The following is a 16310-nucleotide window of genomic DNA, read 5'->3' on the forward strand; positions in this document are numbered from 1 at the left end:
TAAATAACGCGCCAAATGTTCACTAAATTTTGGTGAGGACAAATGTTATGACCTTTTTCAAAGGGGTCCCTTGACCTCTGATCTCAAGATAGGTGAATGAAAATGTTTTTTATGGGTACCCACGAGTCTCCCCTTTACAGCCATGCCCACTTTATGATAATCATATGCAGTTTGAGGAAAGTCAAGTCAGCACACTGACACACTGACAGCTGTTGTTGCCTGTTGGGCTTGAGTTTGCCATGTTATGTTTTGAGCATATTTTTTTATGCTAAATGCAGTACCTGTGAGGGTTTCTGGACAATATTTGTCATTATTTTGTGTTGTTAGTTGATTTCCAGTAATAAATATATTTATACATTTGCGTAAAGAAGCATATTCACCCACTCCCATGTTGATAAGAGTATTATATATTTGACAAATCTCCTTTAAGGTACATTTTGAACAGATAAAAAATGTGTGATTAATTTGTGATTAATTGCGATTAACTATGGACAGTCATGCGATTAATCGGGATTTACTAATCGATTGACAACCCTAGAAACTACGCTTATTGACCCCTCATTCACAACGGCTGTTATTTCTTACCTTTCACAATAAAAGCCCTAGACATATACGCTGCATCACTGCTTACCAGGGGGAACTTAAATTCACTCAGAGCATTTCACTAAAGAGACAGCTCAACAAAATAGCTTACAACATGTGTTTATCACACACAAAAATACATGTCAGTATTTATTATGGATGATCTACCATCAGACGTTGATCTGGCACGTTTTAATTATGTTAAAGCATTGACGTCATTAACGGCGCCGAGAAAATGACCCGAGTAGTGTCCGAAAGTTGTTTTTGTTTTTCTTAATTTTGCAGATGAGCTCATTATATAGTCCTCTATGTAGAACTCCCTGGATAGTGAGTAGGGAGGGATGAATGATGTCGGACACAGCCAAGGTCTGTGTGATGCTGTGTGGGGTTGTGTGTGTGTGTGGGTGTGTGGTTTTATGTGTTTGCATGCATGAGTGTGTTTGCACAGTTTACTGTGTTGGTTGCCTCCAAAAATAACTCCATGATTGAACTGCACAGTTGCACATGTATCAATTAAATGGCATATAAGTGTGTGTGTGTGTCAGTGTGATGGCCTCCTGCAGGCAGAGCAATGTAATAACTATCATTACCAAACCCTGCGCTGAAGCTTACTTATGCAAACATGCTGTCAGTTATGAAGGGTTTCCTCAGGTCATATAATAAAACTGGAACCCCTCCATCTATATCACAGACACACACAGAGCTTGGAATCTATGTATGGGTGTGCAGGCCCCACGTAGTGCCTTATTAGGCCTGTTTGTGACTGCTGCAGCTTAATTTGGTCCCCTGCTGGGGGTGTTATTCTCTTCATTAGAATAACCAACAGGTGTACTGGGAGCCTCACAGATAAAACACTGCCTGATAGCAGCAGTGTTACAAGCATTAGTTATGCTAGTTGAGGTCTAATTCTTCTCCTTCTTGTGGTTAGTCTTTAAAAGGTCTCAAACCCCCCCAAGCTCTCTCAACCAACCGTGCTGCTGAAGTGAAGCTGAATGAAACGTGAAATCTGGATTTATTTATTTATTTAAAAGAGGCGAGAGGTGGATAATAAAATTCAGGCTGGTTAATTGCTCCGAGCTACTTTCGGCTCATTTGTCGGATCCCTCTGCTGTGGCTTTGCAGACTCTCCGTCCACTTTGAGTCGTCCTGGAGTAAATAGAGGAATGCGGGCGTGTGTGCGCGTGCCTGTGTGTTCTGAGAGGTGTGCTGTTGGCTTGTTAAAGCCGTCTGAACAAGTATTTGCTTGTTAAAGGCAAACAGCGCCCGGTAGCCCGCTGTACAATAAACGAGGGACAGGAAATCTCTTTGATGAATTGATACACTTTTTTTTCTGTCACTTTGGCACGAGAGGGATGGAGGTCGGACCATCTTTTGCTCCTCTCGGCCCCGGCTGTGATCCGCTGAGTGCTCCGTGTGTAATTGACAGCCCTTGTAAAAGGTAGAGGGAAATAGAGATTTGACAGCTTTTAATATGAAATTTTTTTTTTTTAATCATTGAACTCATAATAATCAATCAAAAGTCCAGTTGCAAAACAATTAGCAGATTGGAGACAAGAGCCATTGTTAATGTCTGCTAGTGTGTGTATAAATTTGGTCCTTGCTGCTTATTAAAAGTATGATTAATATATTGTAGATATGTCAACTTAATTATTCCCACACAGTAGTGACTGATTGGTGTGTGTGTCTGGACGGCTGTATATTTATTGCTCAGTCATGTGCGAGATGAGGAAGACATATAAATAGCATGACTTTACTAGGACATTCTGCCTTTTTTGCATGCCATTTGTACGCCTCTTTGTCATTTTTACACCGTAAAACAAAACAAAATAGCGTCACAAATGTCACTAATGTAACTTCAAAAGAACTTAACAACACTTTGGGACACAAACGTCTGTCTCGAACACGGGTCTCCTGGTGGAAAGTCATGTGTTTGTTGGACCTAGGTTCTGAAGTCACATGGTTTCCACAGTCATGTGACATGAGCCAGCTAAATATGTCAGGGCTGTTTTGGCACAAACATTATACAAAAGTAGTGAAAACGTTTAGAAGTGATTGTATTTATATAATTTTGTTATCGATATTTTTTTTAAAGTAATCGATACCAAATGAGTAGCTTGTGATTATCAAAGTATCGGTACTACAGTATCAATCCTCCGATTCCTACCACCCACCATAAGCAGTCTTTCTCACTCCTATTCTGCGTCACTAGCTCTGAGTGTAACAAATGCATTTACATTGCAGTCAATACACAGACTGCATTGTGCACAAATGACACGCAAAATGCAAAGATGTCACTCTTAATGTACGAGAAATTACTTGCGTATTACAGTGTCATTCACACACCATTTAGTGCGACCATGTTGGTACAACTGTGGTGGCACATTATATATGAATAAACAGAGCCTGAGGTAGTTAGAGCTTGTGTGTCTTGATCGTGTTCGGGACAAAATCTCCGAAATAGTTTTCGACCACTATGTCAAGGAAAATTAGGAGGATAAAAAAGCTTTTATTTGACACACAAATGCTATTCAAAGTTTTCACAAATATGTATTTTTAAGGAATTGTTCCAGCAGATTATCTAAAGGTAAGAGCATCCCGGTGTTGCCCTGGTGTCGGCAGGCCCTGGTTAGAGCTGGAGGACATGATGAAGAAGAGAGGAGAAGAGGAGCAAAGGGCTCATGCATACAAACAGTGTTGTGTCAGGGTCACTTGTGTGTAGGCAGCGATAGGTACCTTGAACATGCTGTTCAGTACAGTAACAGTACTGATGTATGTGGGCAGTGTTGTGAGTGTTAGTGCGGGAGGGACAGAGAAAAAAATTGACTGCATTTGATACCTTTAGCTAATCTGATGTCAGCAGAAGAAACTTTGAGCACAAAGAATGTCACCCTTGTTTTTCTCCTCAGAGGGAAAAAAACATGAAAACAGAGAAATAACAAAGCCTCAAAAACAACAGCAACAAAGAAAGAGCTGAAAGGAATAAAATCAAAAGCCATAAGACAGTTCATGTTCCCTTTATTGAGACAGCAGTGGCAGGAAGACAGATGGCGGGAAGGAGAGCAAAGTTATAGCCTGAAGAAAAGTGATAAACGTGTTCTGATCCAATAAATCACACTTGCTTTTTCTATCAGTAATCATTACTTTAATCCATTTTACCAAGCACTGCCTCGTAAAGCACAATTAGAAGCCTCATCATGTGTCACGATTAGTGGGATAGTCATTTGTCTGCATTGATCATCATTTGTCTGATATGATCATTTAACAGTGATGTGGGAAGTTGAAATGTGGGCGGCTGCTCAAGTGCCACTTTATTTGTAGAGCGCAAAGTCGTATAAAAGCATTTCAAAGTGCTGTGCAGAGTGTTAAACAGTGGAAAATAAATTAAAATAGGGCTGCAATTATTTTTTAGATTAATCGTTTGGTCGAGAAAATATCATAAAATAATAAAAAATGTCCATCCCAGTTCTCAAAGTCCAAGGTGATGTCTTAAAATGTCCTGTTTTGTCCAAAAGATATTCAGTTTAATTTGACATAAAACAACAAAAATCAGGAAATCTCCATATTTGAGAGGCTGAAAACAGCATATTCTGACAATTATGCATAAAAAAATTACTCTAACGATTAATCGATTATCAAAATATTTGGCGATTATTTTTCTGTCGATGGATTAATCGATTAGTCAACTAATTGTTGCAGCTCTTAATTAATATGTATACATATTAGGGCTGTCAATCGATTAAAATATTTAATCACAAATTAATCACAGATTTTTTTATCTGTTCAAAATGTAGCTTAAAGGGAGATAGTAGAAGTAGAAGAACTATTTAATACTCTTATCAACATTGGAGTGGACTAATATGCTTGCTCTATGCAAATGTATGTATATATTTATTATTGGGAATCAATTAACAACACAAAACAATGACAAATATTGTCCAGAAACCCTCACAGGTACTGCATTTAGCATAAAGAATATGCTCAAATCATAACATGGCAAACTCAAGCACAACAGGCAACAACATCTGTCAGTGTGCTGACTTGACTATGACTTGCCCCAAACTGCATGTGATTATCATAAAGTGGGCATGTCTGTAAAGGGGAGACTCGTGGGTACCCATAGAACCCATTTTCATTCACATATCTTGAGGTCAGAGGTCAAGGGACCCCTTTGAAAATGGCCATGCCAGTTTTTCCTAAATGCCAAAATGTAGCGCAAGTTTGGAGCTTTATTCAACCTCCTTCTCGTCAAGCTAGTATGACATGGTTGGTACCAATGGATTCCTTGGGTTTTATAGTCTGATGCAAGTATCTTCATTCTAGTTTTAACTTAGTCCGCTACAGCAAGTTGCGTTAATGCATTAAAGAAATTAGCGTTATTATCTTATAACTTTGACAGCCCTAATACATATATTATATATTGGTCATAGATCAAGGTGTTCAAGACGTAAAAGCTCTGATCTTCATATAAATCCTCACAATTCTGTAATTTATCTGACATTCCAGTAAAAAAACAGAAAAAAAAAGATTTTCAAATAGATATAGAGAGAGACAGAAGTTGGCAGAGATAAAGGGAGAGACAAAAAGGGAAGCACAAAGACGTAAAATGAGGCGGACTGCTGTCAGAGTCACCTTGTAGGAACAGGAAGTGAGTGTCCCAGTGAGGGATGTTTGGTACAAGTCGGACTAAAGAGGGGAGGACGGGGTTGGAAAAAGAGAAGACAGGCTGATGAAAGAGGAGGAGCGGTTAGAGGAGAGCTCTGACAGATTGTCATTAAGAAGGACAGCTGCCTTTTTTCCACGGTGTCTTCTAATCTATAATCCACACACACACTCACACAGACCAAAGCGTTCACACTTTTCATTTTTCACTTCTGGATACTGTAGTCTCATCAAAATTGAGATCTCTGTTTCAAGAGAAACTTCTGCAAATACAAGTGACAATGCAAATGTGCTAATTTAATAACGTGTTCAGTCAACATGCACTTTAAAAAAAAGCAATTACCAAAATTCTTGGAAAATGTGAGAGGAGGGTAGATTTTAATTTCACAGTGCTTTGCAGTCGGTTTTGTTTACAAGTTGCAGAAACCAGTCATGTTTACAATTTATGCACAATGTGTTTAATTGGAACGGGATCTGTGAACTGTTACCATAATTATTGGACTTTAAAAAAAAGACAGTAGAGATGTGAACTACATGGGCAGCTTCCAGAGAATAGTTCAAAACAACATAGATAATATGCATTGTGCCTTATCTTCTGGGATTACAGGAGCCACCTTTTTATATGATCCACATGCCGACACACATATGATACTCACATGCCATACTGTAGGTATGTTGAAATGCTGTGAAGCTATAGGCTACCCTCTTCCACTGTAAAAGGTGCTTTCAGACAGAATGTGAGGCGAAGTTTAGAGGCGGCGTGCTTGCATACAAAGTCAAAGGAAAGATGGGAGTTTGGACGATTAGCCGTAATTTTGCTTGTGGCGGCGCAAACTTAGACGAAGACACAACAAAAAATGTTCAACTTGAACCAAAAATGTGCGTCTAGTTAGAGGAAAAATTAGAGACTGTGGGGGGAAAAGACATGACAGAGAGAACTGGAGTAGGTGAGTTCTCAAATCAGTCTGAGCTGCGATGCTAGGTTCTTGCTAGTTGGTACAGTTGGTACATTGGCTGTTTGGGGAGAACCGACACAGGCTGCACATACAGTTGTGTGTCCTGGCCAACCCATAGACTGTATATAAGAAGTGGACGCAGTCACCGTGACGTCACCCATTTGTTTGTGGACTACGGTTTTGAAGCCTCGAGTTCAGCATTTTGGCCGACACCATCTTGGTTTTTTGGAACCAGAAGTGACACCAGAGGGTGAAGCTAATTACAACCAAATGCTGAATAAGACCTTTTTAGGCAACCAAAATGTTATTATTAACTTTCATGAACTGAAAGCACACTGTGAAAGGGTTAAAGCTCTAAGACGAAAACCCGGACAACTCCCAGCCCGGACAACGCCGTGGTAGCAATCTGTCAATCACAAGGTAGCCACGCCCTAAAGCATACCCTGCTTTATGGTCTATTTGACTCTAAATGGGACCATAATTTACTAAATGAACATCATGCTGTGTTGAAGAAGACTTGAAACTAGTGATTGAGACCATAAACTCATGTTTACAATGTTTGCTGAGGTAATAAATCAAGTGAGAAGTAGGCTCATTTTCTCATAGACTTCTATACAATCAGACTTCTTTGTGCAACCAGAGGAGTCGCCCCCTGCTGGCTATTAGAAAGAATGCAAATTTAAGGTACTTCCACTTTGACTTTACTTTACAGAACTGAAGGTGACAACCTGGGTCAACCTCAGCAGGCAGTTGGCTGACATTGGAGGGTTGTCAGCTGACTAGGCTCACCTGGGCCCTTGAGCTATAAATGCTGGACCCCTGTGCTCACACTGTCTCTCCCTTCCTACAGCTGGCATCATCTTCTTTTGCACCTTCAACATCTCCGCAGCACACATAACACACATCCATGCACTGCTTTCATTGCTGATATTGCTGATCTACTGCATTGTTTGATCGTCCGGGAATTAAACCCGGGACCTCTCGCACCCGCAGTGTGAATTATACCCATTTTTCACAATCTGGCTCTGGGAATGTGACAAGAAGGGGAGTCCATGCAAGGTTATACCTAAAACAAAAGCTATTAAAGCTAAGGTTAACACAAAACCAACAATGCAGTGGGTAGATCAGTAATATCAGCAATCAATGCCGTGCATGGATGTGTGACATGTGTGCTGTGGAGGTGCAAAAAGACGATGATGTCTGCTGGAAGGAAGACACAGTGTGAGCACAGGGGGCAACATTTATAGCTCAAGGGCCCAGGTGAGGCCAGGACAGCCTCCAAGACAGTGGGAGGGGCGTCACACAGTTCAGCAGTCAAATTCAAAAGAATGAAGCAAAGCGAAAATTAGCTTCAATCTAATGAGGCCCCAGTTGTCAAAGAGAGCCAAATCTAATCCCTGTGTCCTGCGTTACAATCCTGCATTGTGAATTACGTTTCATCACAAATATGTTAGCAATGAGAGTCAACGGAGACCGGTGTTCATGTCCAATGTGAAACTAAAAGTCAACATTCACTTATTTTAAGTTTACTAAACTTAACAAAGTAGTTTTGTTGCATTTTTTGTTTTGTTTCAATTTACATTAATCACGTGTTTAAAACTGTTTAAAACTGTTTAAAACTGTTTAAAACTGCGACCGTCATCTGGGAGAAAACACATTTCCCTCGAAATGTAATTGAGAATGCAATTTAGTTGGGGGTTGGGCTCAGGGGGTGGAGCGGGTCGTCCTTTAATCACAAGGTTAATGGTTCAATCCCCAGCTGTGTCCTTGAGCGAGACACTGAACCCCTAGTTGCTCCCCGGGCGCTTTACAGCAGCTCACTGCTCCTAGATGTGTAGGATGGGTTACATGCAGAGGTCAAATTGCATGTACAGTATGTACCGGTGTATATATATACGATTGAAATGAAGTTCAGTTGTATGGGAACGTCATTTTGTGGGAGATAGGATTGACAAATGAAGTAGGTATCCTCATCCAAGCTATACGGTTTACTGCTGTATTTGCATTCTGGTGTTACACTGAACTCTGTGACCGCAGAGAGCCAGCAACACATAAGGTCACCATTTCTGAAGGATGTCATCACAAAATGTGCCCCCACTGTACCTATCTTTTTGTTAAAATACATTTATGTTTCTTAATAATTTTTATATATTTTTATATATTTCTGTCACATATGTGCCTCATTTATTACACAGGTACAGTAGGGTCACATTTTCTGACAACGGCCGTCAGAAATGGGGACCTCATGTGCTGCTGGCTCTGTGCGGTCACAGATTTCGTTGGTCACAGATTTCAGTGTAACACCGGCAACAGATCTACATGTGAAGATGTATCCCTCCGCCACAAATCGGCAAGGAAACAGTGTCCAGGGAAACACAAAGAGGAAATATTGTACTAAAAAGATTAACTTTGAGCGATACGCACTCAGACTGCTGAAGCGTCATATTATCTTTAGCTGGATTGCTTCATGGCCAGTACTGACAGGAGGAATGATTTTAAGATCGACTTATCCAAACGTATCCTTAACCACAAATACGTACACACGGATACATGTCACTGTGTGTACAACGAACCATGCACAGACATGCACACCCCATCACAGAGTCAGACAGGCGTGAATGAACTAATTAAACACACTCTCTCTTCCTCTGACTCCTGCAAGTCCATAAAACAGTGAATAATCGAGCTGACATACCTACAGTGTATTAACATACTGCGGCTTTAATATGCAGCGAGAGAAAACAGAGTAGAAAGGAGGACGGAGGGGGAGACAGAGGGAGAGGAGGGGGCGAGGAAGGAGATGAAAAACATGAAGCGAGAGTGGAATGGGAGCAGATGAGAGGGAGAGAATGGAAGGCAGAAAAGAAAGTGGGGGGAGATGGAAGTGGGAGAGAGTGATAGGGAGGCAGTGGAGCAAATCAAAGTAAAATTAAGTGCATTTACATATTTAGATGAGCGCTTCTAGTCAGCCTGTCTAATTATTTCATCTCCATTTTTCATTTGCACGCTGTTCAATCCAAAAGCAGCAGGCCGTGAGGAAAGTTTCTCCCTCTCTCCCTCCTCGCCATTACTTTATCACATTCACACTTGTCCCCCCTCTCACTCTCTCTGACTCTCCACCCCTCGCAGCAGCCTTTCGTTATCCGGGTCATTACCATACGCTTTTTGTCCGTTCGCACTTGTTCTCCCTATCTCCCTCACGCCCCCTGCTCTTGCCGTCTCTCGCAATGTTTTATGCATACAAGGATACTGCCCCACATGTGTCCGGAAATGTGTGTGTGTGTCTGCAAAGGTTCACCGCTAATGCCCTTTCTGCCACCATGTTTTATGCATTGTGTTGTCCTGGCGAAGATAACTATGTGTATGTCAGTGTCCAATATACAGTATGTGTGTGTGTGCGTGTGCACTCACCCACTATTAAACCTTTCAAATTAGCATGAACCATGTCAGGAGCAGCCAAGCCACGTTAACCTTCTATCACTGATTTTCCCCTTTTCTTTATGCCTTTCTTCACACGCCATAAATCTGTCTTTCTCCTCGCTCCTCTCACAATCTTTCCTCTCTCCTCACCTCTCTCTGCCTCGCTGCTGCTCATCACTTTGTTTGCATCTCCTTTCTCTCTACATTACTTCCCCTTTGCTCCTATAAATGTTCCCCTCCTTCTATACACCCACACTCAATCTATTAGTGTGTGCGTGCAGCCTCGCTTTGAGGCCCGTGTGTGCTTCTGTTTTATGTGAGCTTATATGAGTAGGTGCGTTTAGGCCGACTCGTGTGGCAGCCAATGTGTGTGCTTTCCCCCGCAAGTGTTTGCGTGCAGCAGTGCATCCGTGTTGCACGTACGTGCGTGCGAGTGTGTCTGCTGGCATAAAAGGTTGTTATGTGCTTTAGGTGTTAATTGGCTGAGGAGCTTCGTTAATATTCTCCTTGCGAGCCCGCTCGTCAGGAACAGAGCCGGCAAACTGATGAGTGTGTGATTTTCCTCCAGAGAGAGAGAGAAAGAGAAAGGGAGAAAGAGTAACAAGAGTGACTTCAGTGCAAAGACCCTCTGTAAGGTCAGAGTGAGAGAAGAGAAGAGCAAGAAAAGGATAGGGGGGGAAAAAAAGCAACAGAGGCAGGGAGAGGGCAAGCGAGGAGAGAGCAGGGAGGGGTCGGGTGGATGGAGGAAGGGAGGGAGGGGAAAGAGAGAGAGATGTGATAAAAAGCCATAAAGGGTTCCATTGAGGCACTGGGTGAAAGGAAAGATTATATCATGCGAGGGAGAAATTATCCCTTTGTTAGGCGTTTGTGAATTGGCGGAATGGGGGCAAGGCGGTCGGCCGGGTGCCCCCCGGCGAGGTGGCACATAGCCGCTCGATTTCTAGTCACCCACACTATGCCACGACGGCGCGCGCCTAACCTAGTCCAGACCCCGCTTCCGGCTACGCCAAAACATACAAACCATCCTCCTGCAGAGCGCACACAAATGAAACATCAGAAGCTGCGGCCTTGACAGATTCATACGTACATCAATAACAACACATCACACGCATAATACCTGGAAAGTAAAGAGCGAGATAGTGAACCGGTACATGCACATATAGGTACAGTGACAGTGATCTGTCACACCTATCTGTCACACCTATCTGTCACACACACACATCGTGGACCAGAGGAGCTTTGCAACACGTGCAACACGCAAATGTTCAGGAAAAACAAAGAGGAGAGACTGACACACGCACTGCAAGCAGAGAAAACAGCGAGCAGCGAGTCACTGGGAGGTATGATGCCACGCGGATAATGAGTGTTACTCCCAGCAGGTAGCTGTGTAGCATGTGGCTCGCAGCGCACACAGAAACACTCGTTAGGAAGCTCCGACGGTACGTTCTCAACCCGGCAGGTAACACTGTTTGCATTTATCTTACTGAATAAGGGATGACGGAGCTTAGCGCTCTGTTGCATCCCAATGGGGAGGGGCCTTGCGTGGTTGTGCATAATATAATATGCCTGTAATGCCTTCTCACACTTAAACTGTGTGTCTTTCTATGAATGCATGTATGGGAGCAGCATGGGCCAAGAGCAAATTTAAGTGTCATGACTGCATTAAAAAGTTTCGGTATACTCAAACGCCTCGGGTCCTGCAGTTCTCTTTCAGAAGTCTGATTGTATAGAAGTCTATGAGAAAATGAGCCTACTTCTCACTTGATTTATTACCTCAGTAAACATTGTAAACATGAGTTTATGGTCTCAATCGCTAGTTTCAAGTCTTCTTCAATACAGCATGATGTTCATTTAGTAAATTATGGTCCCATTTAGAGTCAAATAGACCATAAAGCAGGGTATGCTGTAGGGCGTGGCTACCTTGTGATTGACAGGTCGCTACCACGGTGTTGTCCGGTCTGGGAGTTGTCCGCATGTTTGTCTTAGAGCTTTTACCCTTTCACAATGTGTTTTCAGTTCATTAAAGTTAATTGTAACATTTTGGTCGCCTAAAAATGTCTTATTAAGCGTTCGGTCGTACTTAGCTCCACCCTCTCGTGTCACTTCTGGTTGCAAAAAACCAAGATGACGACGGCCAAAAACCAAAATGGTGATGGCCAAAAATGTTGAACCTGAGGCTTCAAAACGGCAGTTCACCAACCAATGGGTGACATCACGGTGACTATGTTTGCTTCTTACAGTATACAGTCTATGGTTCAAACTAAAGGTTCTATTCTTAAAACGTCTTTGTTTTTGTCCCTAAACAGCAATTTGACTCAGTATAATTCCTGTTGTGTCCCAGCCTCCTCAGTCATTCACAGTGCAACCCGGTCTCCTACAAAATACATATACTAATTTGCTTTGCCAATTATGTTTTGTAGAAAAAGTAATTGCTGCCGGGATTACATTTAGTGGCAAGGTTTTTTTTCCAGTCCAGGAAGTCTGACTCATATTACACAGAAATCACAGGGAGGAGGTTAGGGTAGGTAGTTATTTAAAACATAATACTCTGTCATGGTTCTTGTAGCAATACTGCCCTTTTGCATTGTTGTATAACATTTTCTTATTTGGTGTTACATTTTCCCCTATAACAACTCTTAAAGGTGCTATTGAAAACATTGATAACATTCAGCCACTAGTTGTTGCATTCTGCCTTTCCCGTTCCATTGCATTTACTTCACAACAAGTTGTTGCCAGACACTTACCGTCAATCTCAGCCATTTATCCGTTTTTTCAACGCTAACTGATGACCCAGAGATACCACGTGATACCAGCGTCATTATACTACTTGACTCACAAGCCTTGTTAGAAAATGGTATCCCAAATATCAGATATCTTCCACAGAGATAAACAAAACATTCATTTTGTACCCACCAAACTTTTTTAAATGATTACATCACAATCATAATAATTGTTTTCAGGAAAAGCCATACTTTTATTCTTCACGTTTCTAGAGGCTCTAGAGGTTTCTGTGGCTGTATTAATTTTTTTTTTTAAATATTAATCTACATAAAAATCAATAAGACCTTTAATAATGGATAGATAGACAGAGGCGCCTCTAATAGTGGTATATTTATGATAGCTATTAAGTCTGAGTCTGGAATACAAACTATTGGGGGCACAGTATGGGTTTTTAATATGGCGACGCTGCACTTATCAGAAGTCTGAAGAAGAGCCTGGTTCTTGAAACATTACAGCAATAAAAGTCCTTCTAATGGGAGCTATTTGGTATGAGGTTCTATCTGTTTTAATTCTACTAGATATTTCTTTGATCCAGCACCCATCCCTTCGGACCCTGGATGTGTGTGTCTTTCTTCGTTCGATCGTTTCTTATTAGAATAGGTAGTTAGGCATACGAAGCACGGGGATTTGACACCGGAAATTAGTGTTTTGTGCTCTGAAAAGATTTTGTTTGGTTTTGTGTTACACAAAAATAAGAATATAAATCTGATCCTATGCCCGGATAAAGAGAAGCGTGTTTGTGCCAAGTTGGTTAATTTCAAAACATCTCTTTGTGTGAGCAATTTGCAGGAGTCTCTTTTTTTGTGTTTTTTGACCTGAGCTTTTGTCCGCACCGACACTAAAGAGAAAGATTCCTCAGAATTTTCTTGTGGAGACAAATTGCAACTCTGGCTCACATTCATGTCTGGCCCCAAGAGTAGTTTTTCAGGATGAAAGCATGCAAGAAAGGTTCTGAGTCCTGTGTTTGTTAAGTAACTGCTCGATCTGATTAAGCAAATTCAGCAGGGTGAATTAAACGAAGAGCATTCCTACTGAAGTAGCGAGCTTCAACTGGCTTCTTCAACTACACTAGCACCAGCCATCTATAGCGTTCGCCGTCTTCAGTTCTCGCAGTCTGTCACTTGAGAGGGTTTTGTTCTAAAATGCATGCTCAGTTCTTTGCCAGAACTGAAGAGAATGAGCTAAAATTGGCCCCTTTAATGCACAGTCGACGCATGGTAAATGCATATTGTGATGAGGCTAATAATAGGATGTCTACAATGGCTACCACAGCGCCTTTATTGTCTCTCCTTCCACCCTGTAAAAACAGTGCCAAGTCTTTTGTCTGCCAGAAAGTGAGTTTAATCTCCTGGTATACTGAAGGTGAGGCAAAGTAGGAGTATATGAAAAAAACACACTGCCTGCTCATGCATTCATAACCAAAAACATGTGATTCCAGACAGCCAGTGATTCAAATACTAATATCTGTTTTTGTATTCTTGTTAGCCTGTCATGATGCGAGCCATATCGACTTGTATGTATTTGCCAGGCTCCGCTGTCAACAGACTGTGGAAAAATAAAGAAAATCAAAACTTTGTTATCCTAAATTGTGTGAAGGAAGACTGGCGGTGTCACTCGAAATGTACCCAAATGATTTGGGCCGTATTGATCCCCGTGCCCGGGAGCGCGAGGTGAGCGGGGAAGTAGCCTGAGCCGTGCCTCCAGAAAATGCAGTCACCGATAGTGTCCAATAGATCGAGGAGCTGTGACTTTTCTAATTAGAGAGTTCAGAGCAAACCCAGTTGGATTAGCTAGCGCATGTCTCTAGGCTGGCTATTAACACAGAGTCAGACAAACAAGAAATCAGGAAGAGGAGAGGAGAACCAGAGCAGAGGGCCGGGGAGGGGCTGAGCATGATGTGAATATACTCAGACCTGGGTCAAAATTGTTGTTTTCATAAGAAAAAAATGGTATTTATGATGTTCTTCTTGTAAAAGTTCAAGATAGCGTACAAGGAATCAAGCCCATTGGTTTTGCAGTATCTTAGTTGTATAGTATTTTGTTTACACTGGAGAGACTCCCAGAGGAGATTACTCAATCAGGACAGTTCAGATAATACTTTCCTGTGAGTGATTAAACTTTCTGCTAGTCTGGGACTTTGTGGCAGCTCCATAAAACAAACTTTATTTAAAAAAAAAAAGAAAACTTCTATTCGAATTGCACTCAGAATATACACAATCTATATTCCTAGATATCTATACGTATGCCTACGTTAACCACACTAATACTTGGATTGCTCACGTGGTGCTAAAAACACCCTTGGGGAGATGTTCGTTTGATTTAGCTTTACCTTTCAGGAACACATGCACTCCTTCGCACTTTGCCAGCTAATAAACCCTCAAGATCCACGCCTACGCCGACACATATACTTGTAACCCCCACAATACGCACGCACACATTCTCCCAACCCACTCGCCCGCACAACCTCAAGGGAGACATAAGAAATAAATTCGACACTTCCGCTTACCCAAGAAGCGCCTTAAGGACAAAGAGAAATTTAATCTTGGATAAGCCTCCCGATAGAATCTCTGCATTAGCCCACTGCTGCTGGTTCACAGCTATCCCATCAACCCTTACCTCCCACACCTTGGCCCAATTCCCTCGCATCTCTCCTCCTCTACACTGCTTGTTATTTTTTTGTTTTTGAAAAATGTCCTCTCCTCTCCTCCCTTGCGTCTCTCAGACTCACTTCTTTTCACTTTCCTTTTCTCTCTCCAGTTGCACTCTTTTCTTCACCTCACTCCGTCTCCGGCCTCCATCTCTGCCATCTATTCCCAGTTGTGGCGCAAACTGTATATATCTATATTTCTGTTCCTCTCCCATGTCGGGGCGCTTTAATACCATTGGTATTAAACGCTGGCACGACCTCCTTGGCATACTTAAGCAGGCAGGGATCCTTGTAAGGCTGTTTGAGTGCTTAATATTTTCAGCACGCTGCTGACTTAAGCCCCTTAAGTGCTTTGGCAACACTTATTCCACGGTGGCACCAATGAAGCCCATTAAAAATTTGATTTGGATGAGAGAGAGAGGAAGGGAGGATAGGGGACACAATTTGCCATTACCTCCCTTCCTTCCGCACACACTGCGACAAAAACAAATACACCCATCAGGGGGTTGCCCACATGGGGACTTTGACACACACACAAACACACACACACACTCGCCAGTAGTGCAATGTTTGCGATGTGTTCTTCTTTTTTTTGTCTGTAATTATGTCCTTTGTCACTCTATAAAGCACTTTGTGATGACCCTATTTCGTTAAAAGCACTTGATAAATAAATGTGACTTTATTTGACTTGATAATAGGGAACAGCGTGTTTCAAATTGAATGCATAAAGATGTTTGTAAATACAGCGCGTGGCAGATTAGAGCCGATAGTTTATGATCAGTTGATTAAGAACAAGAGAAGGCATCATTATAAAGGGAAGACTGTGTTGCCTTTCACAGTTTACAGGACAATGAAAGTCATGCACGCAGCGTCTACTGTAGTTAGCGTCTGCCATTGGCTTTGTATTGCCGGTTTTATTGCCAATAGCAGTAATGTTAGTACACGTGGCAATGAGCACGAACAAAGGAATTGCATTATGTACAATGTGTTGATGCAAAGTACACTGACAGGTTGGACTGTAGCTGTTAGCAACTGTTTCATCAGCGTAAAAATATTGAGCTGATATCTTTTTATTGAGCCAGGTTCACATCAGCATAACTCAGGCGTAGTCACGTTCATTTCTGCAACGTCCTCATCCGCTTTGAATTACAAAACGCCACACATAAACATGTGCCCGGTTCTCGTCGGCAGACAGCCGCGCGCATCCCTGCAGCCATAAAAACGGCCATTTAGCATAAAGAGGCACTATGATGCCTCTGTGTGTG

The 16310-nt window shown here is 42.0% G+C and overlaps 1 protein-coding gene across 3 annotated transcripts in view; it reads left to right on the forward strand.

Annotated features, from left to right (window-relative positions):
• The window catches only part of cadm4 (cell adhesion molecule 4), a 198029-nt gene that overhangs the window by 131450 nt on the left and 50269 nt on the right, over positions 1 to 16310 (forward strand). The window lies entirely within an intron of this gene.

Source organism: Sebastes fasciatus, chromosome 12 (assembly GCF_043250625.1).
Source record: "Sebastes fasciatus isolate fSebFas1 chromosome 12, fSebFas1.pri, whole genome shotgun sequence".
In the NCBI taxonomy this organism is placed as follows: domain Eukaryota; kingdom Metazoa; phylum Chordata; class Actinopteri; order Perciformes; family Sebastidae; genus Sebastes; species Sebastes fasciatus.